This window comes from Saccopteryx bilineata, chromosome 2, assembly GCF_036850765.1.
Source record: "Saccopteryx bilineata isolate mSacBil1 chromosome 2, mSacBil1_pri_phased_curated, whole genome shotgun sequence".
Lineage (NCBI taxonomy): Eukaryota > Metazoa > Chordata > Mammalia > Chiroptera > Emballonuridae > Saccopteryx > Saccopteryx bilineata.
Genome location: NC_089491.1, coordinates 65,759,781 through 65,776,101, shown reverse-complemented (window position 1 = coordinate 65,776,101; position 16,321 = coordinate 65,759,781). Strand labels below are relative to the sequence as shown.

Here is a 16,321-nt window from a genome sequence, read left to right as displayed (position 1 = left end):
AAGATGGCCCGGGCGCTGGGGATGGCTCCTTGGCCTCTGCCCCAGGCGCTAGAGTGGCTCTGGTCGCAACAGAGTGACACCCTGGAGGGGCAGAGCATCGCCCCCTGGAAGGCAGAGCATCGCCCCCTGGTGGGCATGCCGGGTGGATCCCGGTAGGGCGCATGCGGGAGTCTGTCTGACTGTCTTTCCCCGTTTCTGGCTTCAGAAAAATACAGAAAAAAAAAATCAATTAACCATAGGTGTATGTGGGTTTATTTCTGGACTCCCAATTCTTTTCCATTGAGCTAGATGTCTATTTTATGTCAGTACCACAGACTTGATTACAGTAACTTTGTGGTATGTTTTGAAATCGAGAAATGTGATTCTTCCAACTTTGTTCTTCTTTTTCAAGATTTTGCGTGCGTGTGTCTATGTGTGTGGCTATTTTGGTTCTCTTGCAGTTTCATATGAATTTTAGAATTTGCTTATTCATTTCCACATACACACCCAAAAGGCAGCTGGAATTTTGGTAGGAACTGCACTGTATCTATATGTCCAGTGGGAAATGTCACCACCAAATAGTATTAAGTCTTTCAACTCATGAGACAAGCACATTATGTCTTTCTGTTAATTTGTCATCTATGTATTCAAAGAAGACCTAATGGAAATTTCTCACAGGTTAGATATGTAGTTTGACAAAAAATAGAAACATCTAGTAAATTTCCTAGGTTTAGGACTTGAGTCTCTAGAGAAATGCAGGTGCTAACTTATTAAAATGAAGAAGACAGAGAGAAGCAGATTAGGGAGCAGAAATCAAGAAAAATGTTTGGAATATGTTTGGTTTGAGATGCCTATTAGACATCCAAGTGAAGAAGTTCGGTAGGCAGTTGGATAATAGGTGGTCTAGAGTTTGGGGGTAGAGATATAAATTTGGGAGTCATTAATGTATACTTGTTACTTAAAGCCATGAGAATGCATGACATCACCTAAAGAGAGATAGGGAAGAGAAAATGGTCAAGACTTGAGATGTGGGACATTCCAACATTTATCAATCTTTGAGAGAGGGAGGCTACTAACAAAAGAAGATTGAGAGTAAAAGTAAAAAGGTAAATTAGCTAGGCCTTTTATTTTCCATATTCTGATGCTTTGACATCTGGGGCCTTGATGACTTTGGAAGGATTGCCCCTCCTAGAATTATCCAATTCCTCACAAAGGAGTTCATTTTTCAAATGTGCATCAACCAATCCAGAACCCATACCTCCCACCACCTTTTTTTACTGGGTTCTCACACTCTTTACCAGTACTCATTTGCTCTAATCACTCTAGGGCCAGGTACTGAACAACAAGGAACAGTCCCTATGCCCCCAGAGCCTGTTGAAATAATTGGAAGTAGCAGTTCTAAGCCTGCTTATTCATCCTTGTTCATTTCTTCCTGTGACAACCACAATAAAGGCTCCTGCCCACGTTTTTCCCTCTCCCTCTGCCTCCTGTCTGACCCTGATGCTTCCCTGTGTGACCCTCTGTGGTGTGGCATGCCCTTTTCTCTTAGGAAAGAGTTTTAAAAATATTTTTTCAATGGCAGTCATTTCCTGATTTGTTGGCCGCCCCATCACTAAATAACAATAAAACCTAGAGTTTAAAACAAAGTGCTACAAGTAGGGAGTGATTAGTTGAGTCAGAGTTGGAGTTTGCAGTACGGGGGGCATGGATGGCCTGACAAGTGTGGTATCACTGGATCTGGTGCTGATGAAAGCCTGTGTGGATTCAAAAGCAGGTAAAGGTGTGGAGAGAGCAGAACATAGGCCATTGTTTCGAGAAGACTGATGAGGTAGTAGCTAGACAGGAATATAATGTGAGGTCCACAGTAGGCTGTATCCTTGCTTTTATTTTAGGGAAGGGATATTACAGCAGGCAAAGGAACAGAATTAAGTGCTTTCCATAGGGAAATGCTCAAGTCACACCTTAGCTAGAATTGAAGATCTCCTTCTATATCAAAAAGGTATCATCTTAAGCTGCACCTGCAAGCCCGGGACTTGTCCAGTATTCTTGTTTCTAGAGCTAAAAGGGTAGCACATAGCACATAGTTCTGGCAACAGAAAGGACTCTTGGCTCAACTACCACTGGCCTTAACTTCCCCTTCTTCCTTGCCCATCCAAGGGGACTTTCCGTGCACACTGCCTCCTTGAGCTGACTGAGAGACAGATACTGTGGTGAAGGTACTTTCCAACCAGCAGCCTTCTGTCTTCTAGGGATAACATGCTCCATGCAGTGGTTAAGAGTTCAGGCTTTCAAGTCAGACACATCTGAGTTCAAATCCTGGTCCTAGATATTATTAGCCTCTAAGATCTTGGACAGTTTATAAAAACTATTTGTGCCCCACTTTCCTATAATACAAATAATAATAACACCCATTTCAAGCCAGATTCTCTCTCTCTCTTTTTTTTTTTTTTTTGTATTTTTCTGAAGTTGGAAACGGAGAGGCAGTCAGACAGACTCCTGCATGCGCCTGACCGGGATCCACCCGGCATGCCCACCAGGGTCAATGCTCTGCCCATCTGGGGCATTGCTCCGTTGCGACCAGAGCCATTCTAGCCCCTGAGGCAAGGCCATGGAGCCATCCTCAGCACCCGGGCCAACTTTGCTCCAATGGAGCCTCATCAAGCCAGATTCTTGAGTATCATCTTAAACCTACTCATCTCTCATCTTGCAAAACTAGTCCATCCCCCAGTTCTGTTAATTCTGCTTCCTGGATACTTCTTGGACAATGCCTTCTCTCTCCACCGCCCACTGCCATTGTCTTAACTCAGCTCCTCCTCATGTTTTCCTCTCCCACAGTTGATACCATTTCTGCCTTTGAGGTTTGCTTCCACCTGGCATCATCCTCTACTCCTTTCTTCTCTCACTCATATCCAATTCATTCACAAAGGTCTTTTCTTCAGATGTATCTAGAATTTCACTGCTTCCATATCAGCTTGAGCCATTATCATCTCTTGTGATTACTGCAATAGCTAGATAACTGAACTCTATTATTCTGACCTTGTCTTCCTACAGTTAGGAAGAAAAATTCTTTAAAAATATAAATCATGTGTGCTCAGAGCCTTTTGATGGCTTAATATTTCATTGAGAGTAAAATATTAACTTCTTCCAAAACCCCAGATAAGAAGGAACTGTTTTAACCCCACTCGGGCCATGCTAGTCCCTGCACTGTGAGGTGATTGCAGGGCAGAGAGGTGTCATCTGGAACCCTTGAGCTTTCCCCACTACCCATCACAATCTGGGTCCTTGTGATGCTGGAGTTTGCTGCCCAATGACCTCAAGCCCACTTCTAGGCCTGTGCAGCCTTTCCCCCAGGTCTGGCCCCCCAAGGATGAATCTTTCTGCCACTGTGCATATCTCTCCAACCAGGCATTCTTTGCTCTTCCTGCTTGTGACAACCTTCTATAAAGTTGCAACAGCATTGTCCCTCCAGCATTCCCACTTCTCCTTATCATTTTATCTTTTCCAAAGCATTCATTCCCATTTAATATATAATGTACTTGTTTATTATGTTATTGGCTGCCATCTTTCATAAGAATATAATTACTTAAACCAAGGATCTTTGTCTGTTTTGCTTACTACTATGCCTACAGCCCAACTTTGTCTGGCAGTATGTAAACACTATGTTAATAATTGCTGAATAAATTATCCCTTTACCTAGCAGGTAGAATAATCTCCTGAACACTGAACAATGAAAGCTGACCACCTGGCCTGTGGTTGTGCAGTGGATAGATCATCAACCTGGAATGCTCAGGTCACCAGTTTGAAACCCTGGGCTTGTCTGGTAGAGGCATAAATGACTAGCAAGCAATGAACAATTAAAGTGAAGCAAGTATGAGTTGATACCTCTTGCCATCCCCCTCTGTAAAATCAATAAATAAAAATCTTAAAAAAAATAAAAAGAGGTAAACAAAATCTGACCATGTCACTGCTGTTTAAAAAACTTCAATAGCTCCCATCATTCATAGAGTAAAGTTCTACTTTTGCCTGCAAAATCTCCCCTGATCTGGCCCCTCTTGCCTCAGCCACAGAAAAATACATGCACTTTCCATGACTAAGACCTCACAGGTGTGTCGAGATTTCCAATCATTCACATCTGATCTCATCTTATTTTTTCTTATCTTATTTTCCCTCTATCTCAGTTTCATCATGTGCTTAAAAAAATAGTATTGCATCTAAATGTCTCCTAAAGTAGCTTTACATTCCTATGCATTTAACACAAGTGAATAAGCCTCTCTTAAGTGTCTTAAACTGTTCCTTCTGCCTCAATTGTATCTGCTACCCACCTCGAGTGTTAGCACTTAACTCATCACTGGTATGCTAAATGGGAACACTTTGGTTTCCCTGCTAGAACAAGAGCTCTTTGTAAAGGTCCTTATAACTGTTTGCTAAATTTTTGATAATTTAGGCACTTTGTTGCTAGTAACACAAAACAATGTGGGGATTTGCATAACCTTTGTTACCTAGGTTCTGGCAGAGCCAGTGGCCAGAAATGTGAAGTTCTGTGAACCATGTTCTCATCTAGGGAAGAGAGGACCTGGAGAAGAAACTTAATAAGACAATTGACAGGACCATTGAACAACCAATTGACAAAACAACTGATAAGAGATCAGCCATATTGGAAAGAAAGAGAAGCAACAAGTTGACTAGTTTTTTTTTTGTGTGTGTGTGTGTTTTTCTGAAGCTGGAGAGACAGTCAGACAGACTCCCGCATGCGCCCGACCCGGATCCACCCGGCATGCCCACCAGGGACGAAGCTCTGCCCACCAGGGGGCGATGCTCTGCCCCTCCGGGGTGTCGCTCTGCCGTGACCAGAGCCACTCTAGCACCTGGGGCAGAGGCCAAGGAGCCATCCCCAGCGCCCGGGCCATCTTTGCTCCAATGGAGCCTTGGCTGCAGGAGGGGAAGAGAGAGACAGAGAGGAAGGAGGGGGGGGGGTGGAGAAGCAAATGGGCGCTTCTCCTATGTGTCCTGGCCGAGAATCGAACCCCGGTCCTCCACACGCCAGGCTGACACTCTACCGCTGAGCCAACCGGCCAGGGCCAAGTTGACTAGTTTTGCAGCCAGACTATCAAGACAATATTGATGCCATTGGGAAGGGGTGGGGGGAGAGATACAAGATCAAGAAAGAGCTAATTTTTAGAGAAAAAGACAATTAGTTGGGTTTGAGTCATGAAGTAATGCAAGGCATTCAAGAAGAATGTAAACTGTAGAGTTTGGGACATAATTCAGGACTAGAGGTAAAGATAAAGAAGTTATTTCAAATATGCAGATGTTAGTTGACACTGGGGAATTAATTAACTCTCTGAAGGGAGAATATAAAAAGAGAGACTAGAATAAAAGGTCTGAACTCTGAGGAATGCCCCTCAAATTTGGAGAGAAGGAGTAGGATACCAGAGAAGGCAGAGAAGAAGTGGTCTTAAGATTATGGGCAGCTCCCCCATCGCAGTGTCTCAGACCCAAAGTAGGAAAATCCCAAGAAGATAAAAGAGAGGTCTAGAAAATAAATACTGGGAATAAGCCCCAAGGACTGTTAGAGACAGCCAGAAAGCATTGAGCTGATTGGAACTGGGTAACCTTTCAGATTTTTTAAAATTTATCCTGCAATTCTGTGAGTTATTTGAAAATTAAGGGAACACAAATAACCTAAAGGAGCCCGGCTCCGGTAGATCAGGGTGTGACAATAGGAAGTCAGGCTAGAGTTGCCTCCTTACACAGAATCCAGTTATGAAGCAGCTAAGGCACGCAGTGTATTTGGACACTACCAAGTGGAATAAAAACAACACACAGCAATCTGTGGATCACTGCCCAGTGCATTGTAAAGTAAGTCAACTCTGAAGTACGAGCCATTATTCCATGTCTGAAGACATTAGCATCATCTCCTTCTCAAATCAACCCCAAACTGTATATTACACAAATAGCCCACCTCTGGTGATTCACCTGCCATTTCATCAAATCAATTAATCAAACAACCCAACAAGCACCCGGTGAGCACCTATGTGTGTTATAAGGCATTGTGCTAGGCACTTGGGATTCAGGGATCCTAAAAGGTTGCTTATAAGGAGCTGCCATTCAATGGAAAGGCTCACACACAAAAGAAAACCAGGGAGAAGACACCTTGAGGCAGTAGACAAGGAAGATCCTACTGATATAGAGAGGTTAGGTAATAAAGGGGAATAAACCAGTTTTTTGTGTGGCAAAACAATATGGTTCCTCCACTCATAGATAGAGTCTTAGGCTTGGTAGGGAGCTTAGAGAATAACCATGCCTAGTAGCATTTGACTCCTGGTGAAACTGTGTGATTACTGCTCAAAGTAATATTCTTACTGTGCACTTGTAAGTTAATGTCTATCATTCCCTTTCACCAAAGTATAGAATTTCAGGGTTAGAAAACTTTATTAATAGGCAATTTCACTCATACTTGACTTCCTCACTTCAACCCCTTCTTACATTAAAACTATTGTCATTATTTTTCTATTATATGCACCCAGGCAGCAAGCAATAAATAGTTGCAGTTTTTAAGCCCTGATTGGATAGCCACATTGAAGTGTTGTCTTAATGCACCAAGGTTGCAGATTCAATCCCAGGCAAGGCACATACAAGAGTCAACCAATGAAAGCATACATAAGTGGAACTACAAATCAATGTTTCTCTCTCTCACTCTATTTCCTCTCTTTCTCTAAAATAAATTAATAAAAGCTGCAGGTTTCTTTCATTTTGCTGATCTCCTCTCATCATTTTATATAGAAAAATAAGCCCTTTAGTAGGCTCAAAATCACTTTTGTTAAGTAATGGTTGCCTATATTATAAGTTAATATAATTATCGTTTTTGTTTTGTTTTGAAACAGCTTCCTTTTAGAGCATAGCTTATAAACACAGGTTTGCCTGAAATGCTGACAGCCTGCCAAAGGGATGTCACAAACAGATGTCAGACACAGAAAAACAAAGTTTTAAGTCCTGTTAACCCTCCCAAAATTCTAAGCTGAGAGATAACCTCAATAATAGTTAAATTTTTTCAGTGTCCATTTATTCTGTGCATAAAAATCTCTTCATAAAACTGCCCAACAAGAATAATAAGTGTAGGGACAAGAAAGAGAGATGCTACTATTTTGGGGACATAAGGAAATCAGCCTGTTTGTGCCCCTGAGCACAGAGGCAGAGATTCTCCTGCCTCCCATGATGGGGAGAGCAAGTGTCCCCAGAGTGCCCCACTGTGACAAGCCTCATCATGCTCTACAACACCAATTCAAAGTACCAGACAATCTCAACCCACTCAATACTCACATCAGGACTTGGCCCTTGTTCCTCAGGCAAAGAAACAAAGGAAAAATAAACAATCAAAGTCGCTCTTTGCATCAGATTCCTTCATAGAAGCCAACTTATAAAAAAAAAAAAAAACACCCAAAAGAAAAAGAAAAACAAAAAGCCTAGGTTGCTGCCTAGACTGCTGCAACAACCAGCAGCTCCAAACCGGATTCCTCTACCTAGCAGAGGGACACACGAGGATGGATGACAAAAGCCGTCAAACAATGGGAATACTTATCCAATAAGAGAAGACAAGACATCATTGCTGTCCTCAGGCTTCCTCGTAACAGGAAAGTAATTTAAAGCAGAACTGCTGTTGAGAATAAAGCCCAGCCTACTGAGTTTGGTTTTGGTTTTGCTTTCAGGATCTCTTCACTGCAAGCAGATAGCCTTTGAACTGGGTCCCCAAGGAAACTGGTGCAAAGTTAGGAGTAGAAAAGAAGGGGAGGAAAACAATACCTTCATGGTCTAGCTATGTGCCAGAAACTACACTGGTATTCATAGTTTCCTTTTGTAACAAATAACCACAAACTGGGTGGCTTAAAACAACAGACGCTGCTCTCCAAGTTCCCTCCGAGTTCTCTCACAGTTCTGGAGGTTAGAAATCCGAAATCAAGACGTCACAAGGCCATACTCACTCTGCAGGCTCCAGGGAAGAATGCTTCCTTGCCTCTTCCTAGCTTCCCACGGTTCCCTGTAAATCTGGGCATTCCTGTGTTTGTAGTTGCCTCACTCCAATCACTTCCTCCATCTTCACATGACCTCTTCTCTGTGTGTGTCTTTGAGTGTCTTATCTCCTTAGAAGGGTACCAGCCATTAGATTAATGCTCACGCTAATCCAGTACACCTCATTTTCACTAATTACATCTGCTTATACCCTACTTCTCAATAAGATCACATTCTGAGGCTCCAGGTGGTCATGAATTCTGGGTGAACACTATTCAACCGATTATAGGACTTCATTTCATTCTTGGAGCAACTCATAGCCTAGATACTGTGAGGCACATTTCACATGTGAATGAGGAAGATCTACTCACCACTGTTCCCACTCTGTCTCATCTAAGTTTTTTCCCACTCCACACCCTTCTTCTCTCTACTCTTTCCTCTGGGCTCTTTCTTAATACACGTAGGTTTGGGAAAACAGACTCACCTCAGAACAAGGATGTTTTCACAACAGAGCCCAAATATAAAAAACTAATATCTCAGAATGTTTTCCTGCTCATAAATCTATATGCCTTGAAAAAATACTTTAGGGGGAGATACCAAAGAGTTAACAGGAGCATCTAGGTAGAGGACTTGCACGTCATTTTTTAGATTCTTTTCTTTCTTTCTTTCTTTCTTTCTTTCTTTCTTTCTTTCTTTCTTTCTTTCTTTCTTTCTTTCTTTCTTTCTTTTTTTTTGCTTATATTTATTTTCTAAATAACTTGCCATGGGCCCTGGCCAGGTAGTTCAGTTGGTTAGAGCATAGTCCTGATACACCAAGGTTGTGGTTTCAATCCCCAGTCAGGGCATATACAGAAGTCAACCAATGAATGCATAAATAAGTGGAAAAAGACCTGTGGTGGCACAGTGGATAAAGCGTCGACCTGGAACGCTGAGGTTGCCGGTTCAAAACTCTGGGCTTGCCTGGTCAAGGCACATATGGGAGTTGATGCTTCCTACTCCTTCCCCCTTCTCTCTCTCCTCTCTCTCTAAAAATGAATAAATAAAAAATAAGTGGAAAAAACAAATCAATGTTTCTCTTTCTCCCCTTTCCTCTCTCTCTAAAATCAATAAATAGAAAATTAAAAATAAACTTGAGTAAATAAGTAACTCTCCATGAAAACAAATTACTTTTTTTTTTTTTTTTTTCATTTTTCTGAAGCTGGAAACAGGGAGAGACAGTCAGACAGACTCCCGCATGCGCCCGACCGGGATCCACCCGGCACGCCCACCAGGGGCGACGCTCTGCCCACCAGGGGGCGATGCTCTGCCCATCCTGGGCGTCGCCATGTTGCGACCAGAGCCACTCTAGCGCCTGGGCCATCCCCAGCGCCCGGGCCATCTTTGCTCCAATGGAGCCTTGGCTGCGGGAGGGGAAGAGAGAGACAGAGAGGAAAGCGCGGCGAAGGGGTGGAGAAGCAAATGTGCGCTTCTCCTGTGTGCCCTGGCCGGGAATCGAACCCGGGTCCTCCGCACGCTAGGCCGACGCTCTACCGCTGAGCCAACCAGCCAGGGCCAAATTACTTTTTTAAAGATAGGAATATAATTTTTAAAAACCAGTGATGGAAAGTATAATTAAATTGCTAAACAACAAGAAAACATTTCAAGAACTTTGCAAAGGGCTTATATTTGTTTCTAACTTATTAAACTTAGCTTTGTTCTCTTTATAATAGAAGATTCCTGAGATGCACAGCTACATTGTGTGTGTCTTCCTAAACAGGCTCAAAGTAGAGTCAGTTAGTTTGGGCTCTCCCCAAATGAAATCTTAAACCAGTCAATTAAGAATTTCCTAATTAGCAGTAGTTAGATAACCTGCCTGATAGACTCTGCCATCCCCTGAAGCAGGTGTCCCCAAACTACCGCACGCGGGCCGCATGCGGCCCCCTGAGGCCATTTATCCTCCCCCCCCCACTGCACTTCCAGAAAGGGCACCGCTTTCATTGGTGGTCAATGAGAGGAGCACTGTATGTGGTGGCCCTCCAACAATCTGAGGGACAATGAACTGGCCCCTGTGTAAAAAGTTTGGGGACCCCTGCAAAGGAACGTGACTTTGTCATAACCAACTTGCTTTTTATCTAGTATAACTTCTTAATTCCTGCTCCCTCCTGCCAATGAAAATCTTTCATTTCTTACAACTCCTCGGAACCTCTTTCTATTTGCTAAATTAGTACTGCAGATTCATAAATAATTGAATGAAGCCAGTAAAATTAAAAAAATTCACTCAGTTGAATTTTGTTTTTGTTTTTATTTTTTCAGAATGTATTTAAAATTTATTTTCAAAAATGCTATTGTCCTTATAATGCTCTATCTCAGAAGCCAGATCTGTATTAAGTGTTTTCAACAGAAATTCAGGTTCAGGATAAGATCATCATAGATGTGAATTTTGATTTTGACAGCGTGTAGCATGATACTGGGTCATGGAAAATTGGAATTTAGGTCATAAATACGGCACTATAATACACGTACAAATGATCTCACCAGTGTATGTAACCAGTCTGCAAGGCCCCTCCCATTTTATAGCAGGAAAACTTGAGGTGAAGCGAGATTATACAGTTTGACCAAGATCACCTTGTGAGTACAAGGCACAGTGGGGTGAGAATTACTACAACCATTTCTATATTTTTATCCCAGCATATTTTCCTGCAAATGCAGTGCGATACAATGCAATGTATGTAACACAATACAACATAGTGTGATGTTGATGAAAATGGTCATATAAAGCACCTACAACAGTGCTTGCCACATAGCATGTACTAAATCAGTGTTAACTATTTCAGATCTTTCTCACTCTGTTGAGCCTTATAGAAAAAAATAAAAAGAAGAACACAGCCAGCCTAAGAGTGAGAAAGAAATGTACCCAGGGTCCTGGAACATGACAAAAAGGAATCACTCAGGAAGGGGTGAGAACTACAAGGGCAAGCAGTTTACACTATTTAAAAAAAAATTTTTTTTTTTGGTTTATTTATTTATTTATTTATTTTACAGAGACAGAGAGAGAGTCAGAGAGAGGGATAGATAGGGACAGACAGACAGGAACAGAGAGATGAGAAGCATTAATTATTAGTTTTTTTGTTGCGACACCTTAGTTGTTCATTGATTGCTTTCTCATATGTGCCTTGACTGTGGGCCTTCAGCAGACCGAGCAACCCCTTGCTTGAGCCAGCGACCTTGGGTCCAAGCTAGTGAGCTTTGCACAAACCAGATGAGCCCATGCTCAAGCTGGAGACCTCAGGGTCTCGAACCTGGGTCCTTCCACATCCCAGTCCAATGCTCTACCCACTGCGCCACCGCCTGGTTAGGCAGGGCCAGCAGTTTAGAGAGGAGAACAAGCCCAGAAACCTTCCCAAAGTCAAGAACCAAAGTTTTTATATGAGTTTATCTGGAATGTGATGAAAGGAAATGATGGTAGTGTCCCTCTCTTCAAAATGTTGGTAGGGGACTCAGAGGTGGGAAGAAGTCATAGGCAGCCAAAGGAAAGAGGGCAGGGAGGAGTCCACATGGGGGCTACCCTGAAAATTGGCCTTCCCAGGGAGTCATGGTCAACCCAGGGAATGATACGGATCGGTCACCTATCATACTAGAAGTCAAAAACTTGGCTTGGAATCCCACCTGATCTCTGTCTGCTAAGGAAGGCCTGGCCTCCAAGGGAGGGAAGGGAAGGTGTTGATAGGTATTTTGGCCAGAGCAACTGAGATGGTTGTTTGTTTTTAGAAGAAAGGAGGTTCACATTTGGCTCATTCCCTGAAAGAAACTCAGATAAAAGATATGTTTACTCTAAGTTTAATGGGTTAATAAAAGCAACTGATTTGTACTCTTCTTCCTGCCTCAGCATCTCCCATGTTCCTGAATAGGAAAGAAATAACTAGGGAGATAGCTCTGTGCTGAGAAAAAAATTACTGAAGTAACAAATTTCAAATTTAATTAATTCTAATTCCTCAGGTGAGTCTCCCAGGTGTAGGATTGTCAGGAAATAAAAGAGAGGGGGATGGGGATGGCTGAACTGGTCCACTGGCCTTTAACAACGAAAAATAACAGAGAGGGACTAGAGACATTGAGGAGGTTCTGAGGCCTAGAGGGAACACACATTGTCCTCTTTCCCTCCCCTTGGGGAGAGGAGGATGCTGGCCACATGTTGCCATAATATAAGGTTATATTAATTAAATATATAGAAATATAGAAAAATATGGAAGATATATAAAAAAATATTAAGATATAATATTAAAAGCAATTAAGGAAATTAAATAAAATTATGCCATCTGGATAGGAATTAATACAGTGTGTACAGATACGATAAACAGACTGCCTTTCACACAGGGCCCAGTAGTGTGTGTGTGAAGTTATATATAAGATAAGTGGCTGATGTCATAACTCTGTAGGTTAATGTAAACAAGAAGCTTCCCTAGGAACACCTTAAAAGTGGCTTGATGTAACATTCAGTAGATTAACCCCATAAAAAGGGCTCCCTGAGAGGAACTCCCAAAATGGTGGCTTGAGGTGATAATCCTGTAGATTGACACCTGTTAGAAGGCATTGGCCAGAAAAGGTACTAAAGCTGAGGGGCCCCCTGCAGCAGTACTCGCCCAGACTCCAATGTGAAAGTGGGTTGTCTCCAGGCTGCTCCAACCAAAGACAGCCAAGAGAAGCACGCTGACAGGGCCCCCTTAAACTGTACCCAGGCACACCAAAAGGATTTGGGAGTAACAAACTGCCTGTGTGATTCTTCTAACTAATTTGTGTGTCAGTCGTGTCTTTTCTCCGGTGGCAGTTAGTGTCAGCACTGATAAGTAGAATCTTCATAGCCACCTCAAGAGTAGTCTAGAAGAGGCTGCCAGCCCTGCTGATAAGCAGGAGTGTCCCACTGTGCGGGGAAGTTGACTTGGGGACGCCTGATTGATGTAGAGCTTGGGCTCTACTGGGACAACACACATCCTGAAAGTTTGAGAGTGCCCTTCCATAGACATTAATATCTGCTTCTTGTCTGAAGTTTCTGAATGAGAGTGGTTCCCTGGAGTATCCCATCCCTGGGTGGGGACAGTGATGGGATTCACATAATTTAACAACTGGTTCTCTGACCTAATAACTATTTTAAGTATAAAAAAACAATATACCGAAAGATAGTTTATTATTTCATGCATTTAATACTTAAATATGAACAACAAAAGAGGTACACAAAACAAAATATGAGTTTTAAAATATTAATGAAAAAATATTAACTAATACCTGACAAAAAATAATAAAACTGTTACTTAAGATATTTCCAATGACAGCTTGTCACCCCCTGGTTGTTTGGCACTTTTTCTCTTTATGTTTTATGTTTGTTTACTGTAGTAACAAACATGGGGGAATTAAAATGCAGTGTTTCATCAAAGGTATAATGAATTTTCTAAAATGAATAAATAAATATTATAAGCATAGTTCTGTTAATTTTTTTCACCTAGGGATGGAATGAACATTACTATAGGCACTTAGAATATGCTGTTGTGCAGACGAATGTTAAAAAAGAGTAAGGAATGCAAATTTGTGATTTCCATGTTGGGTGGCTGATTACAAGTGCCATTTTAACGACAAAAAAATTATCAGTAGCTATCGGTTTTGCTGAACTGGTGCGAACTGGCTAAATCTCACCACTGGGTGAGGGTATGTGTATGAAGAGCTATAGCGTTGTTTTCAGGGATGCAGAAAATAGAAGCACTCTTCATCTCAGGTCCCTGAGCTCTCAGTGACTGCTGAAGACCCCAAAAGTTTCTGTGACTTCAGAAAAAGCAGAAGGAAGGGAAATCAGAGGCATAGTCCTGGGCCCTAAACAAGCCAGACTTTTTCAGATGGTTGAGGGGAGAAGGAGAAGGCAGACCCAAGGAACTAGATGTGCCTCCCAAAGTCTCTTCTTTTCCCTAATCACAGAGAAGTGAGTGAAAGGAAGAAAGGGAAGGAAAGAACCTAAAGACAAATAGTGGCTATTTTAATAGATGGTTACATTGGTGGTGAAATGCCTGAATTAAGAGAGAAAGTTTGACATTTTATAATTTATATAGAATGCCTAGAATTTCTTCAATTAGGTAACATAAAATAGAGCCTCCTGGTTCCTTTTGGTTGTTTGGTATGTATGATCAAAAAATGGGGTCACATACTCAACCCAAAAGCTCAGGGGAAGCCTGCATAGTGGGCCTTACAAACTCAGAGACCAAAAGTAAGCAAATAAGGTGCTCTGAACATAAAAGTTCCTAGGAAAAAGTGGGTCATGGTGGTAGTTATGTTCTAAACAAGGACATGTGGCAATACCTAACAAAACCACATAGGCACCTGCCTTTGACCAAGCAATCCTACCTTTAGAAATCTACCCTGAAGATATACCTCCAATAGTACAACAATATGAAAGCACAAAGTTATTGTAGCACTATTTATAGTAGTAAATGTTGGAAATAATAAGTACCTGTGGTAGGCATAATAATGCCCTCCCTGCCTCCCACTACCCCAAAAAATATATCTCCAGGTTCTGAACCTGTGGATATATTATCTTATGTGGAAAAAAAAAAGACTTTGCATATCTGATTACCTAAAGAATTTTGAGATGGGGAGATTATCCTGAATTATCCAGATGGGCCCAATGTAATCACAGGGTCCTTATCAGTGAAAGATGGAGGCAAGAGAGTCATAGCTATCCAGCTCAGGCTCCTTTTATTCTAATGTATAAAATAAACTATTAATACAAAACTGTCCTTCTCCAGAATATTTTCTCAATCCATTGAGATCTTGCTTCCCAGCAATTTTCCTCAATTTGACTCAAATAAACTCATAAAACTTCTATAATGTTTTGGACATTTCTTATAGAAACATGTAAAAATTAGTGAATTTTTAACTAACAACTATTCTATTTTAAACGTTTGCCAGATGAGGTCAAAAACAGAAAAAAAAAAATGTACGAGAATCGCTTTACTTAACTGTTACTCTGGAATCATAAGGCCACATGGCTTTAATTTCAAGTGAGTCACTCCACAAAGGATGTTTACTCACTGAACAATGCTATTTTCCAGGCACTGGGATGCAGGGGTGCCCAAGACATTGTCTCTGCCTTGAGGAACTCATGTCCAGTGTGTGTGTGGGGAGGGGGGGCAAATGAACAGAATTATTATACATGGTGGCACAGGACAGTCTCACTGGGTTAGCTGGGGCCTGTCTCTCAGCCTGAGACAGAATGTTGATAATGAAGGTGGGGGTAAGTATAAGTGCCACAAAACATGTAGTTACTAGGTACATATATGGCATAGAGAGGGAACTAATTAATTCTAAGTTGAGTGACCTAAGAAGGCTTCCTTGTTTTACAGAAGAGGAGATTGACATTAGAGGGATTAAGTAAACAAGTGGCCAATGGGAGACTGAAGAGCCTCCAGGAACAGCAGGGAGAAGAGGACAGAAGCTTGCTCCCATCACTCCCTGCTCCTCGTACCTCGGCACCTTCCACACTAGAAGATAAAGAGCAAGTGAACTGTATGCAAAGCAGCACAGAAGTCATGATCAGAGACCTCGGTCCAAGCTCTCGTTTCCTCTTTTACCAGTCCTGAAACCTTGAACTGATGACTTTCTCTTCTGGTGCTTGTTTCATTATCTGTAAAATAGGGATCATAAAAGACCTGCCACAGAGCATTGCTGTTTAAATGATTTAAGACATAAAAAGTGCTTTGAACAGGGCTGTTGGCACAAGTAAGTGCTCAATAAATATCAATTGTATTATTTGTATGCTGTTATCTGGTTGCTGTGGCCAACACAAGATCACAATCCCAAAACATGTTTAAACCAACTTCAAAGAGGGTGCAGGGGGGTACATGGTGATGGATGGAGACTTGACTTGGGGTGGTGAACACACAATATAATATACAGATGATCTATTATACAATTGTGTACCTGAAACCTACATAATTTTATTAGCTAATGTTACCCTGAATGAATTTTTTAAAAAGTAAAAAACAAAAACAAAAAACTAGCTCATTTCCCCTTCAGAGTTAAAATAACTTAGTTTTTTTCCAATTGTAAAATGACACATTGTATTATTGTAAAATAATTTTAAATGAAAAAAAGAAAAAAAATTACCCAAATACCTAACCCTCAAGATAATTTTTACTAGTATTTTGGTGAATATAATTCTCTATATCTCTCTGGATACATCAATATGAATGCAACTTTATTTTAACGTGTCATTATATCTGAATACTTCTCAGTGATGCTGCTTTTATCATTCATCAAAGATATTGTGGGCATCTTTCTATGTCAATAATTATAGATCTCATGATTATTTATAAATATT

At 41.4% G+C, this 16,321-nt stretch overlaps 1 protein-coding gene and 1 non-coding gene across 3 annotated transcripts in view; both read right to left on the bottom strand.

The window, feature by feature from the left end:
- PDCD1LG2 (programmed cell death 1 ligand 2) overlaps positions 1–7,643 on the bottom strand; it is a 51,171-nt gene extending 43,528 nt beyond the window's left edge. Inside the window, exon 1 of one of the 2 annotated variants that reach the window (XM_066257206.1) lies at positions 7,300–7,643. The gene's annotated coding sequence lies outside the window, so the exon portion shown is untranslated. The remainder of the gene's footprint in view (positions 1–7,299) is intronic. The other variant, XM_066257204.1, reaches the window with a different exon arrangement.
- A 2,685-nt stretch (positions 7,644–10,328) lies between these two features.
- Positions 10,329–10,399, bottom strand: LOC136327451 (small nucleolar RNA SNORD50). Its single transcript, XR_010729665.1, has one exon. It is a non-coding gene; the product is annotated as a small nucleolar RNA SNORD50 (small nucleolar RNA).
- Between the last annotated feature and the right edge of the window lie 5,922 nt (positions 10,400–16,321).